Source organism: Astatotilapia calliptera, chromosome 7 (genome assembly GCF_964374335.1).
Source record: "Astatotilapia calliptera chromosome 7, fAstCal68.1, whole genome shotgun sequence".
In the NCBI taxonomy this organism is placed as follows: domain Eukaryota; kingdom Metazoa; phylum Chordata; class Actinopteri; order Cichliformes; family Cichlidae; genus Astatotilapia; species Astatotilapia calliptera.
Genome location: NC_137428.1, coordinates 35101996 through 35117629, shown reverse-complemented (window position 1 = coordinate 35117629; position 15634 = coordinate 35101996). Strand labels below are relative to the sequence as shown.

The 15634-nt window shown below is 38.6% G+C and overlaps 1 protein-coding gene across 1 annotated transcript in view; it reads left to right on the top strand.

Moving 5' to 3' along the window:
• Positions 1–15634, top strand: part of LOC113026024 (uncharacterized) — a 122703-nt gene that overhangs the window by 12427 nt on the left and 94642 nt on the right. The window lies entirely within an intron of this gene.

The following is a 15634-nucleotide window of genomic DNA, read 5'->3' as shown; positions in this document are numbered from 1 at the left end:
GCAAGCAACAATCAGTGCCGATTTTAACTGGAACTGAAATAATGGAATATAAATAAGGGAAGGGGTTCCTCAAAACAGGCTGTAAACACCAATATAAGGTTTTGGTGAACGAAAAATTTTATATATTCCTAAACGTATTAAAAATATATCAGCTACTACTTTCAATTCTGTTTGTGTTAATGGAGTTTTAACACCGTGGTCAAAACTTCACAGCATACAGTGCTTAACAAATTTATTAGACAGAAAATTTGAAGAAAAATACAAATATTTTAGAAATATGTTAAAAATTAAAATGTTATTCATTAAGAAAAATTATGTTATCTGAATTCAAATTTTATACCCAAATTTAAGCCGGCAGACTGGACTCTGAGAAGTCAGAAATTAGTAAACAATTAACCACTAGAACTGAATTTCTGCTGTTCAGGATTGCAGGTGAATTAATGTTACTTGGCATCTTTTTTTGGCGTGGACCCTGAAAGCAGAGTGAAGAGGGAGTTTGTGTGTTTGAATTGTTTCTTCACAAAAAGGTGAATAAGCAAATCTAAAGTGTGTGAAGGTGTGATACTAGGCACACACACACAGGAGCTCTGCAGAGGAGGACAGAGTTAATGGTGGCTCAAATGGAGTCAGTGGTTTGTGGACTGGATCGTAGAGATTGGAAACGATCTTACTTAAGTGAGAGGTGAGTTTAGACCTGGGAGATGTCTGAGTTTGCAGGCAAGTTTCCAGAGGTGGGTGAGGAGAATTGATGGAGAGTGAGCTTGAAGGCAGAGCTGGTGAGCCCTTTTTCTTTACACGTTTCCGAGTTTCCAAGCTGATTCTGGATGGAATGTGTCACAAGTTCAGAGATTAAGGAGATTAAGGTCCCAGAGAGACAGATGATTCACTAATGCATGAGCCTGGTAACTGAAAGGAGCAGAATATCCCAGCACAAAACAGACTTGAACTCTTCCCACAGGTGGATCAAACACCTAATGCTAACCTCACCTCTCCACCTGCAAAATAATGGAGAGGTAAACACAAGCACAGACCCTCACTCTTCTTTAACATTAAAAATATCGTTTTGATTAAAGAGCTAATGCGTACTGATGGATTACCCAATGATGATTTTGAAAAATGATTTTGGTAATTACCAATACCATTAATTTAAGGCAGCTGTGGCATTTACCTCACACTGGGCGGTGGTCTAATAAATTTTTTTAAAAGCTGTATGTGAGTATAAAATCCTCTGAATACAGTGCAGTTATTGTACAGTTTTATAGCTTTTTTTCACGGGTTGTCAATAGTCTGATGTTGATGCAAATGTTCAAAAACAACAAATAAATATTTTTTTGAATCTGTGGTTCCCTTAGGTTTAACCATCCAGGGTGACTGCCGTTCTCTTGCCATGTTTCACCAGGTCTGGTCCCATGGATAGCAGTCAGCAGTTTGTTGGGTGAATGAACCCAAGCACAACATGGAAACCATTTTTTCTGCCTTGGTGTGCCGAATCATTTTATTGCGCTGCAGCTCAAAATCATAAATTATGTCGATCTTTGAGCAAAAACTAATGAATGCTCATGCTTACGAGATGCCTACATGGTTAATAATCATGGTTTGCACAGTCATCTACCATCCATCATCATTAGGGCATCCTTGTCTATTACTTTTCCTTCTCCAGTTGAGTGAGGATAACCTGGCTGTCGTGACCCAGCTGTGTTCTCGACTCTGCTGATTAGGTGAGAGTGATGTAATCGACTGAGGTCTCTGCTGCCGACAGACATGAAGAGAAAACCACTGGTGTCTGTCCTGCTGGCGCCCTTCCACACAGACACATGTCTTCCAGGATGTTGTTGTCACTACCATGTTGCAGACCTCATACTTGTTAAAGGAGTCAGACTGAGCAGATGCTGGTTTTTTTTTTTTGTTTTTTTTGTTTGTTTTTTTTGGACTAATTGTTCTACATTCGTGAGGATTTCTACGTGACATCTATTCTTTATTAAGTCAGCCATGTGTTGTGGTTTATTGCCTGAGATGGATTTGTTCAGTCTACTCGGTACTGTGGTGCATGCTCTCAGCCTGTTTACTGCTGCAGACGTGAAGAGTAACCAGCTCAACTACATGTGACTCTCAGGGTCAGGATGCATACAGCACAGAACCAACAGGCACCCCACCTACCATCTCCTGCATAACAATGATGACATCGACATGAAAGAGCAGTGTTTATGATCACAATGAGGGTTTGATTTGCATCTTGTAACTATGCTGATGAAATGAAGTCTTGTAAAATAAATAAATGTCATTAAATAACACAGCTGACTGACCAGTTGCTTCAGTACCAGTACTATTTGTTAGACAATATTTTCTGCATATTAAGGTGCAAATTTTGTCAGTTATTCACACTGAAGCTTGCTGAATACAGCATGGGTCTGTGTGGCTGGATACTAAAGTACATTAGCGCTATGGCTACATCAGCATGCCCACGACAAACAGATGTTTAGCAGCTATAATGTTTAGTATCTTCACCATTTTAAATTTGCATGATAGCAGTCCAATGATTTTTAATCAGCACTGAGAAGTATAAGGGTTTCTATCAGTATATATCAAGCCAGTTGTCTACCAGGTCTAAGTTGATCACCCACCAGAACAAAGCATACCTGTCAACAATCTGGCTTATTCTGGGTTTCTGCCACATTTGCAGACCCTAACCCAATGGCCTTTAGTTTTGTTATTTCACCTGGGAAACTGCTGAAATTTGCGTAAGCCTGTAATTTTCTTTTGAATAATTGGAATATATGAGTTAGTAAATTTTGTGTGTTCATCTAATGTTACCCAAGATTCCAGAATGTCTGTGAAACACAGTTTGGACGCACAGTCGACATACTAAATATAGTTTCTACTTATCCATCGATTAAAAGAGTATGTGGTGCTGATCTCTGTGCAGGCACACCAGTTAGTTGCTGAATGACTTTGCTGCTGTCTCAGCTGTTGTTTGATGATTCAGCTCTACTTACTGCAAAGAGACATTAGAGCAAGAATTTAAAAAAAAAAAGAAGGAATTAATAGCCAGTTGAACCATATAATAGTTTTTGACTTTGTTATAGTTGCAAAAGTATGCATAGACTTGTGCTTTCAGATTTAATAAGTTGCAATTGAAACATTGTAAAAAGACAAAAATCTTCCCAAGCATACTCAGAGAGTTACAGCCATTTTTGATGAAAATCATCTGAAATGGATCGTTTAATGAAAATTGTTGCAACTTATTTGTTAATTTAGTTTGCCAAAACCTGTTTTGTTGGACATTGGTTGAGCCTTTCAAAGTGTCATAGCAGCATGATTTGATCCAGAAAAAGTCTACTTAACGCAATGTTTGACTTAATTCTAGAGTTTTAACCACACAAAGAAAGCACAGATGTATGTAGCACTGTTTGTACAGAGGTAACAGCAGCGGCTGTCATGCGGTGCTGTTCTCACACACTGATAGGCCCGGATCCTGTTTCATTTCAGTCTGGAAATACATTTATATGAGAGGAAAGAACATGAATCAGGTTCCCTATTGTAGTAACATGGTTGCAGTGTAACATGAAACATATACAGTATCAGTTATGTACCTGGGAAACTAATCTGGTTTCCTGTTGTGAGTCATGACTATAAGATTACTGAACAAAAACAACAATCGGGACAGAAAATCAACAAACTTCGGAGTGCTATGCATTAAAAATTAATTTCAGGCTGCTGAGACAGTGTTGACACTACATATAAATGTTTTCTGTGGAAATATTGACCTCTTTTCCTTGGACAAGTTTTTTTTTTTTTCCTCCTAGTCCTGATGATCTCTTGGTGGGCCTGGTCTCTGGTGGTTTGTCCATTGTCCAGCACACACCCTGTTTCACTCTATGCGTTTCCACTCCAGTGGAGATGTGTTTCTGCTTCAGTGTTCCAGCAGGCTCACTACCTGACTAACAAGCTCACGAGGCCACCCAAAAGCCCCTTCTCTGCTTTCCCCATCTCGTGTAAAATGTTAATTTACAGGCTGTTATGCCCTACCCGTTTCCACCCTCCACAGCTTTATTTTTCTAGCTGGTATGTGAGACATGTGTACCTCAGAGCCTTCCTCACCCCGTGTGGTTGCAGCTTCAGAGGATGCATTTCTCAGCTGGCAAAAGGAGGCAAACAAATCATGACAAGCAAGAAACAATAGTGTTATAAAACCATTAATGAGCATAAAATCACAAATAATTTCCTCAAATTCTGTCATGTTTTTGTCTCTAGAACTAAAGCCTTAAAATAAATCTTTCTTCTTGACATGGGAAAACAGAGTCTCATGTTGCTTGTAGGACACAGGCCAGTTCATTACTGCAGGTGTTGTTTATGTGCCTGGGCAGAGCCCAGCTTAAGAGACTGTCTGTCTGTAAAATCAGCTTCTCCAGATGTACTTGGAGTTTGTCTGCAAAGACCCTTTCACCCCTTCATCTGTTCTGCAGCCCCCAAAGGTGTGATCCCAGGATGTAATCTGTTCCTGGATCTAGATGTGCATTGTACATCTCTCATGCACAACATCTGTGAAAACAGCAGCTTATATTTGCTTTTACTGAACTAACTAAATCCCACCACAAAACATGCTCGTTTTAATTTTAGTTGTTGTGCATAGTTGATGTATTCATTCAGCATTGATTCATCCAGTCTTCTTTTGATTGGTCAGTTAGTTACTTGAGCTGTTGGGAAGATGATGCATTTTTCTGCGCCACAAGTTTTTGTAGGCTGCTGTTGTGTGTGATGCTGCTACTCTGTTTAATCCTGTGCTATGATAATAACAGAAGTAATGTGTAGTGGTAGTGGGTGCTCCTTATTTGTCCTCCGCTCCAGTGGAGGTGTGTTTCTCCTTCAGTCTTCCAGCACTTTGATGTTTTAATGCGTTTCTTTCTTCTGTTAAACCCATCATTTCAACCAATCGGCATTGAAGCCCGACTGATGTATCAACAGGCTGATGTTATTAGCAGATATTTAAAAATCCATCGATGTCAGTATTTATGATGGCCAATAAATGTAAATTAAAAAAAAAATAGATGTCACGAGTGTTAATATTGCATAGGTTGTCGAGCAGAGGACACTCAACAGATTCCCTGTTGGCAACATGCTTCTTTGAAATCCCGAACATAACAACTAGGTGAGCTGGACAGAGAGTAAACAAGTACAAAAACTACACTTAACAAATGTTGGGGAAGTCTCATGTTTCATGTGTCAGAAAGAATAGCTTCATAGCATGGGTTTCCAAGGGTCACCACCTCCAAAATGTGTTAATAGTGTAACAACACATTTTTTGTGTCATTTTTTAACACATCCTTTCTAAGAGTGTAGGTGTGCAGTCTTGGTGGCTCGTATAGTGCAACATACAATGACCCCACTCATCCCCCAAAAAAGCTATTGAAGAGACAACAGTAAAACAAAACAGTACCACTCAGGAAACTAACTGTTAGTAAACTGTAAAGAAAGTTTTTTGTTTTAAGTGAAAAAGAAGTAACAACATGGAAAACAAAGCTAATGGCATTTCAGTACAATTAGGAAAGGGTGAAAATAGGATAACTGTTCATGGAACCTGGCTTAGATGTTTAAAGGTTGCCTTTTTTCGTCTGTACATAGTGCTGTCTGTTTCAGACTTGCTGTTAAATCTCAAACAGCTGAATCAAAATAAATATTTGTCATTTCTCACATCTACAGTGTGCTTGTTTTGATTTGCAGGAAATGCCTTCAAACTATGAAGGCCTGTATCCATGTCATTAGTGCCATTCACTCCAGTGAGGAATTTGACCCGGAGGTATGCTCATCAGGGCAAGTGTTGACTGGTGTTGCTCGACTTTTCCTCAGTTATCGGGAAAACTAAAGAACATTGTTTCAAGGAGACATGCTGTGGGGAACTGCCATAAACATGAATGTTTGTCACCTCATGTCTTCATCCATCCATTTTTTGTTGGTATGGGTAATATCTGCTGCTACTTTATTTCCCAAGGGCTTGCCAGAGCAGATGTGTCTTTACATTTGATTTGTCACAGATTTTATGCCGGGGGCCTTTCCTTATGAAATCCATTTATCTGGGCTTGTGACACCCTGAGTCTTGGTTTTTATCTCCTCATAGAATAATGTATTCTTGTATACGTAGGATGTATTAACCCCTGCATCTTTGTAATTAGCTTAAACGAATGGGCAAGTCACAGTCTTTGGGAGTGTGATGCATAGTTACATCTGTGGGGAGGTGCACATCACATTAGAGCATTACAGGAGTTTTTATAAGGGATTGAAGTTACAACATACCTACAGCACAGATTTAAGCTCACAGCTTACAGCTTAAACTTTAAAGCTTAAAGTTAAATTATATTTTTAAAGGGGTGATTCTTCGGTTTTATTCAGAAGCGCTTCCAAAGAAAACCTAAAGTGCCTTTGTGATATTTTGGTTTGCTGTGAAGTAGTGTGTCGCTTTATAAGAAATCCCTGTGCTGTAACTCTCCAGTTACAATATTTCTGAGGTCATCAGTATTGTGTGAAGCATCGCTCAACAAAGATTTGCCCTGCACCTAGCAGTCAGTATATCAAAGGGACCCTTTCTCTCCTCTAACTTATGCCACTGTAATGATTAATTTTCCTCACTGAGGACTGGCTCCAGTGCTATTAAGGCTCTCTTTGGATTTGGGATGACGGAAGCAGTTGAGTCAGAGGAAAAACAGCACAGGAAGTTTTCGTGTCTCTCTTCAAGCCTTCAGTGCTTAGTGATTAGTTGCTGTGGATAACCACTTTAAGTAAAGCAAGAGAAAGATCGCATCCTGCGGCTTACATCTGATAAGTGACATTATGAAGTATTTAGCCTGAAAGCAAACAAACAGTATGAATGTTATCCCTTGGAGCAGTGTGGTGTAAAGGCAGGCATAATTATATGTACGGTTTCCAAGTGTTGAGATTATAATGACTTTATTATAGTGTACAGGCTTTTTAAAAAATAGCTTCTAACACTCCAGTCTGCCTGGTTGTCCCTTTTTAACATAATAACTCCTAAATATACTGCCAGGGGAGGCTAACAAACCCCCAACCTCCATTCAGTATTGCATGTCTTTCCTGCTTTTCCCGATATTGTAGGATTTCAAGACAAGAGCTGATATCAACTGTGTTCCCTGAGCCGTATTACACACAGGCCAAAAACATGTCTGTTAGATGCATTCAGTCCACTTAAATCCCTCTGTGACCTCCACTGGGCTGTAATCCCACTTAACAAGCCCATCTTCACACAAACCCAGGTTTTACGTAAGCTTGGTTTATCCCCTGTAAAGGACAGCTCTTGAAATAATATCCCAACATTGGATCTCTTACTCCATGATAGACAGTCTTCATGAAGTCAGTGGTCCCTTGCTGTACTAGCAGGAGGTATTTCCATTATGAATGCTGCATCTGTGAGCATTTGACAATCTGCAGTACAGCTACGGGTCAGCGTGGTCATAGGTGTGCTCATCACTCATGGCTTTTCTGATGAGGGAATGATTGAGATGTTTAGGAACATCTCAATCGTTTCTTATGTTTCCTGTATTCACTCCAACTTTCCATTTCTCATTTCCTACTTTCTGGCCCAGTGATTCCCCAGGCCTTGTTTTCTGCCAGAGGAGGTGGAAGTCTTTAATCTTCTGCCTGTTTGATATGCCCCCTCTACCAGAGCAAAGGCCAGTAATTGTAGCAGTGCAGTAATTGAGCTATCTGTTGGTCTGTCTCAGCCTATTAGGGTAATGTGATCCCACCGCAGGACAGCACGGCAGCTGGCTCCACTTCCCCTGATTACAGCAGCTGGAAGTGGGCCAGACTAGGAGGCAGAGGCGAAAAGGGTCTGATGTAGACCGAGGAGGTGATGTCTTAAAATGTCTGTGTGATTATCGCGTCATTAATCAGTTCCCATTAACTAATAGCTCTGCTGGGAAAAAGAAATAGTGCTTCAGAAAAGTCTACAGAATGGGTGGGAATTTGACACATTTGACATGTTGTCTTCTTATTATAATTGTTCTGGCGTCTCACAGCAAACATGCGCCCTTGCACACATCCAGGAAAAAATCATCATTTTCAGTGCTCTTGTTTTTCACCAGCTAGATGGCCCACTTCTGTGAATATCTGTATTGCTTTGCAGGTAACAGACAGCGGGTCAGCTTTACACTTTATGCATTTCCCTTCTTCCTCTGTGCCCTGGCATTTGCTACAGGGTGCTGTGTGTAAAATGTAAACAGTAGAAGTGTGCTCGTCTGGGTTTGAAGGACCTGGGCCCCACTGATCTGCTTACACGAAAGTTTGCACCTCTGGCCTCAGGCGAGGAAACATTTGGTGTTTGTGCCATGTTTCAGTGACCCCCTGTGTGCCCCAACATGCCAGGAGAAAGCCACGCAGACAGCTGTTTCACTTCTTCAGCTATCATGCCGGAAGATCAGTGTGTGGAAAATCCCAGTAAAAAGGTGATAACCAAGACTTTCCGGCAGCAGCCTTTCTGTCAGTACATCTGAACGAACCTAGCTTTTTGTACACTACCAACAACTACTGGTTAAAATACACAACTTCAGGGATGATTATTACATGTTTACTGTCTGGTACAAAATCAGTTTTGATCCCTTTATAACAGCCTTTTGGATTTGTGCTGACACAGGCTTGTGTAGGTGGTAGCTGTCTGCTAGGCCCCACTAAACCGGGCCTCTGTTTGCACTGCAAGTGCATTTTAATCTAACAACATGATAAATGCTCTAATTTTGGTGAGTGAAATTCTCTCTTTTTTAATAATAGGCTTTTTAATAGGCTTTATAGACTTTTTAATAGGCTTTTAGGCTAACACCAATACCGGGTGTCTGTGTCTGTGCATTACAGTTTATGGATGCAAAATCAAAAAACAACAGCTAAAATCCTAAAGTTCAGGCTTCAAAATGCAGTCCCTGGAAAATCACATGGTGATGCCAGTGTTAGTGCTTCTATCTTTTATGTACAGTTTATGATTATTGCTTATGTATTTAATGTGTAAGTTTTTAATTTACCGCTTGGTTTAAAGGCATTGCTTTGCAAACAACCACATTGTATCGGTTAATTTAACTGACAGTTGTTGTTTTTTTAAAATAACACCAAATCACAATAGCAGTCGCCTCAAGTTGTGCTGTATTATAAAGTAAAGACGATACAGTAAGATGAAGATAAAGCCTAAAATGTAAGTCGTCTGTTAATTGATGGCCACTTGTTTTCAAGGCCTTTGAGTAAGTTACTTTGTTTTCTTTGCCTTCAGACTCATCATGTTTGTGACAGCAGTGAACTGACTCACAGCTGGGCACCAGCCAGGCTTGATAATTGCTATAACTCCAGAGATTTACACAAATAAAGTAAGCGTGCAGTCCATCGGCTTAATTCTGGAGTAGTGCCATTGTCTGCTGCTGGCAAATGCACCAGAGCTGTTACAGTAATGGCCTGTCATATAGTTTGCATAAGCTCTTTATATACTTCACGGATGTCTGAGTCAAAAAAATCACGAAGGTGTGTCTGCACTTTAGAATAATGAATTTGAGCTCTGGAGTGTACCCTTTTTGTCTCCATCCTCTTAACAATTTACAAGTCCCAACCAAAGAAAATCTTGTTCCACATGCTGGTGCTCATGTTCACGCCGTTGTATCATCCCTGTGGAATGGGAATATTTGAGGTTTTTCACTCCAGAAAACAAGGAACATGTTCAAAGTTTTTTTCTGCTTATGTAAAATGTTTCTGGTTTTGAATTGCCCCATCTGTTGAAACTTTCAGCAAATCTTTTTTCACTGCTCAGAGCTTTCAACACTCGGTTACGGTTGCTGATGTGTGTAGAAATCACGTTGAATGATTGCGTTTTTGTAGCTTCATGGAGCAATGCATGGGAACCATATGTGTGCCTCATAAACACAAAACAATTTCCAATAAGATGGCAGATGACTGATCATCCCACCGCACAGCTTTTCTCTGATTTTAAACTGCATTGTGGTGAAGCTTCAAGTGCTTATATTTCTGGATCAGCATCAGTGAAGATAAAGTTGTTAACTCATTGTTGCCCAAGACATCTACTGTCAACACTCCTTAAACTTAGTAAGTCAAATAGTTGTAGTAGCTATTGATGTAAAGACAGAATTATTGGTGTATTTTATTTTTTTGTCTTTATGTCTCTCGAGAGGCTTTTATATTCTTTTCTATGACAATGGTGGCTCATCATGAAGGCATTCATTTATTACAGACTTTCACTTTCCCTCATTAGAAGGCAGCCGAAGAGATTTATGAAGAGGACCAGAACGTAGCATGCTAGCAATAAGACAAGAAACTTTACAACGGCTGGGGAATTTAAAGAAAACCACGTACAGTGTATATGATTTTTGTTGTTGTTTGGTATATTCTTATGTTGTTTGTGTTTACTTCCTAAGGTTTAACCTTTGCTTACATGAGAATCATGTGATGCTGTTGATATTAAATTCATTTGCTTTTGAAGTTGGGGATTGGTCTGACTCTTGAGCATATTTCTTTTCCTTTTTAAGTCCAATATATACAAAATTAGCTCTCTAATAGTGACATTTGTGTGAACTATTTGCCTGGCTGATTATTGCGAGGCTAAAAAAAAATAGACTAGCTGACTAGTCTTAAAGTAAGAAAATAGTCAAAACTGACCACAGACTAGTGGATGAGGTTAACCACTGCCTGTGCAAATATTGTGTATGTATTTAGGAGCCATTTGAAATGATTAATCACATGTTTTAATAACCAAACAATGTTAGATTAGTTTTACTGAGTGTTGCTAACATTGCCAGCGCTAGTACCAAATTCCTCCTTTCGTTGACGGTTAACACAGACTGTACAATGCTGCTGTGATGTCACTCAGATTCTGAACTCTGCAAAATTTGTGTTTTGCTTGCTGGTTTTTTTTTTTCTTTCCAAAGTGAACATATTTCAGTGTTACTTTGTAATGCAACATTATAACACGCTAATAAATTCAGCAATCAAATTACAAATGCAATTATTTCATTATTTCCATTACAAAGATTCTTTAGTTGGATGGTGGGAGGAGAGAAATAAAAAAAGATCGTCAAGTGTGCCTCTTATTCCTACATGTGCACTACAGTCAGCTGATCTCAGTTGGTGTGTAGGTAGAAGGAAAACAGCGGAGGGGTCTACAACTTCTGAAGAGCAGAGATATAAATTATTTGTATCTTTATTGCACAAAACACAAAAACTGCACACAAAACAAACGTGCTTTACTTCACACACAACATCGACTCTTTGCAAGCATCAGCACCAGAGATGGGCAGTAACACGTTACAGTAACATGTTCCTTGTAATCAGATTACTTTTTTCAAGTAAGGATTAAAGTAAGGTAAAGTAAGGGATTACTATTGCAAAAAAGGTAATTCGATTACTGTTACTTTCCCCTAAGCACGCTGCGTTACTGCGTTACTAAAACCATGTTTTGTTTTGTTTTTTTGCGAGATTGTCTCATGACAATGACGTAAGCGTGTGCGACGTTCTTGGCAACAGCTGTATGCAGATCAACAATGGATAATATATCGAGTGCGGCAGAGAGTGTGAGCGTGCAGCGTTTAAAGCGTGGAAGTACTGACCTTACTTTGAGTTTGATTCCGTAAAAAGTGACAAAAACATTAGCGTCCGCTGCTCACTGCGTGGGAAGAAAACTTCTTTTTACAGCGAAAAAAAACCCTAAACGTCCGAGCAAGCACCGAGTGCGCTACCACGCAATGTGAAATTCACAGAGAAACTTGTGGATTCTTCCACTGACCGCTGCGGCACACCTGCACCAGGGCAAACCTCCGCCTGCTATACAGGTGAAAATAGAGCAACAGGACTGCTGAGTCTTTGATTTTATTTATTTTCTGCTGTGTTTCACTTGCATTTATTTGAAAGAGTGAGTGTAAACACACACACACAAAAAAAATATGTGCTGGAATGTGCAGAAAATAGGTTTAAATGTTGAACAAATTTCTTCCAGTCAGAGAATGTTGCATATAATTTTTGCTTGATGCATAAAGTTAAAAGATTAAAAGTAATAAAACAAGTTTTAAAAAGAGACTTTTCCATTTGATTACGTTTTATATGATGGATTATGCAGAAAAAGTAGTATTGGGCTGAAAGATCTATTACCTATTCAGGTTGTAAATCATGTTTTTAAAAAGTAACTAAGTAATTACTTTTGAAAATAAGTAATCAGTAAGGTAACGGGATTACTTTTTTGGGGAAGTAATCATTAATTAGTTACTGATTACTTTTTTCAAGTAACTTGACCAACACTGATCAGCACAGAATGTAAAGCTAGTGAAGAACCCAGAGCAGCGTGTATGTCGTCCCAAGCATAGCAGCCAGAGCCTGAGCATCAGCAGGTAACAAAATCAATGTTAGGAGAATTGTAGCCTTCATATCATCGCCTTGACACTTTAGTTTTTCTGTCAGCAGTGTGTTAATAATTACACACTACAAGAAAGAGCTTGTGTGCTAGGATAGAGTTAGGATAGAGATTTGTGCCAGTGTGTGGGACTGTAGCTTCAGGTTTATCTTGCTAACTGGTAATTATGTCACAGTGGATTTCATGAGGTGTTAAGGAGCAGGGCAAAAGGCATGCTACAAGTAACATAATGAACTAGTTTTTAAAAAGTAACAGTGCCACATTTGGACCAGAGGAGTACGTTTTCAGCTAAAGTTAACACACAGACACCTGCTAATTAGTGCTAAGTAACAGACTAATAACGTACTAGAATTTCACCCACGGGTGACTGACTAGTAAAACAGCCACACCCATAACTTTAAGCTTTAACCAGATTATGAAAGATGAGTCGTGAAAAATTTACCTCTCACACAGTTGTTACGAAGAGGGAAACTATTCATAGAGACAAAACATTGTGTGTGTTCAGGCTGTGTGTGCTTTTGGCGTTAGCCTCAAGTGGACATCAGGAGTACTGCAGTTTTTTTAATGATAGACTGGTTTGCTTCGTTTCTCACTTCCATCAATTGCTAATTGGTTAACATCTGTGCCAAATGTAGTTGTGGACTTTTCTGTCTAAGTAGTTTTATTATGCTCAAAGGGGGTCATTTGATTGTTGGGGTTTTCTCTCTATTATTGATGGGTCTTTACTTTACAAAAATAAAGCACCTTGGCGTGACTGTTGTGATTTGGTGCTATACCAGCAAAAATAGTTTAAGTTGGTTGCATGCCAATGAGGTTGTAATACAGTCAGATGTCTAGTAGACCTATAAAGTTTGTCTCTTTAAATATAAATGGCATACTAAATCCAATTAAAAGATCAAAAATGTTATCGCAATTAAAAAGGAATAAGGTTCAGATAGCATATATACAGGAATCTCATCTCACTGATAGTGAACATACAAAATTAAACAGAATGGGATACTCCAAGATATATTTTTCCTCACATAGCTCTGGGAGACGTACAGGGGTAGCAATTTTGATTTCCAATAAAGTAATTTTGATTTTATTTCTGAGCATAAAGATAAGGAGGGAAGATACATTATGGTTAAGGGTAAAATAGATGGAGTCTTAGTGAGTCTGCTAAGTGTATATATGCCTCCAGGTAGTGACTGGGCATTTTATAAACAGGTGCTTGAGCTATTTACAACTCAAAGTTAAGGAATTCCAATATGCAGGGGCGATTTTAACATAAGCCTGCATCCTAAAATGGATAGTTCCAATGGGAGGACAAAGACCTTTACTTACTAATAAGTAAAAGGTATTAACCTTTTTACTAATACTAAAAGTATAAGTAAAAGTATTAGTAAAAAGGTTAATAATTACATGAAAGAGCTAGGGCTGTGCGATATGACCAAAATCTCATATCCCGATATAAAACATCTATCGTCCGATAACGATATAAATCACAAAAATTTAACATTTTCTGTAAATTCTGTGAATCTCGGGCAGCTGAGGTGTTTCCAGCTGGGCGTCGTGTATCTGGAGTCGAGTGTTTTACCGATGCATGAAACTACACATTTTTAGACATAAGTTGTAACGGCTGCCGTTTTCTTTGTGAGTATTTATTACACGACGTGCTGCAGGGAAAAGCCTGTTCTAACGTTTGAATCTAAGGTTTATTTTTTAGCACCTGGCGGCTCCTTTTTTGCTTCTCATCAGTAAAAACTGCATCCTCTTTCACGTGATTCGTGATTCAAGTCTCAACAGGATCTTGAGCTTTATTGTGAAAGGTTTATGTGAAAAATAAACAAGCGGACACGCGATGGTGTTACCGTTGTTGTTGCTAAAGGCAATGCATAACAAATGCAAAATGAAACGATAGACGTTTTTATATCATCATCCGATATATATCGTTATATCGAAAAGCCCTACTTGGGATAGTGGATATATGGAGGGAACATAACCTTACTGTACGGGACTGTACCCACTATTCCTCCGTGCACAATGTTTACTCCTGAATTGACCTTTTCCTGAAGTTTAAAAGCGATAGATGCAGATTAGTTGAATATGACTTTGGTACTTGTACCATTTCAGATCATGAGCCTGTGTACTTGACACTTAACATAGCTATTGAAACAAAATCTACTATTTGGAGGATAAACGCAAACATTCTGAATAAGTTAAAGACACATTGAAATTAGAAATTCAATCTTACTTAGAATACAACGATAATGGTGAGGTTTCACCAGTAATATTATGGGATGCCTTAATAAAAGCAGTAGTTTGTGGTAAGATCATAGCCATCTCCTCTGTGTTAAAGAAGCGCAGAAAGCAAAAGCTACATGAGCTAGAAAGTAAACTTAGAAAACTAGTGAAAGAAAACTCAGTTTCACTATGTAATTCAGCCAGGATAAAAAATAAAAGAAGTACAGAAGTAGATAGATGCAATAAACACAGAAGAGGTTCAAAAGAACCTTCTATTTACAAAACAACGGTATTATGACACAGGAGGCATTAAAACATTAAAACTTCTGTCGTACAGGTTAAGAAAGAACAATTCACAAAATTAAACATCCAGTAAGAAATAGGATAGAAACTAACCCTGAAAAAAATCAAAGAATGCTTTACTTTATATTACTATCAAAACCTGTATTCCCAACCCAAAGAATGTAGCAGTAAGGAAGCCATTGAAATATTTTTAGCAAAATTGGAGCTGTGCCAAGTTACAAACGACCAAAATATGAGATTCATATCATACATAACTAAAGAAGAAGTTGAACAGGCCATTAAAAGACTAAAAAATGGTAAGGTCCCTGGGTCAGATGGATTTAATTGACAATGGTACAAAATTATGAAAGAACAACTAGTCTCAACATTGGTAAAAACATTCAACTGGGTGTTGGAAAAAAAAACTAGACCACCTTCATGGAATGAGGCTATAATTTCTATAATTCCTAAAGAGAATAAAGACAAATTAGAATGTGGGAATTACATAATACCAGTAAGTGTACTTAATATTGGTTAAAAACTTTTTACCATCCATAAAGACCAAACTGGTTTTATTAGACAAAGACAAACTCAGGACAATATTAGGAAAACTTTATTGATTATGAAATATGTAAAAGAAAAAGTAATCTGGAAACACGTATGATAAGTTTGGATGCATAAAAAGCCAGATTTGGCTTCCATTCCGGTATAATTGACACAGTCGCTGCACTA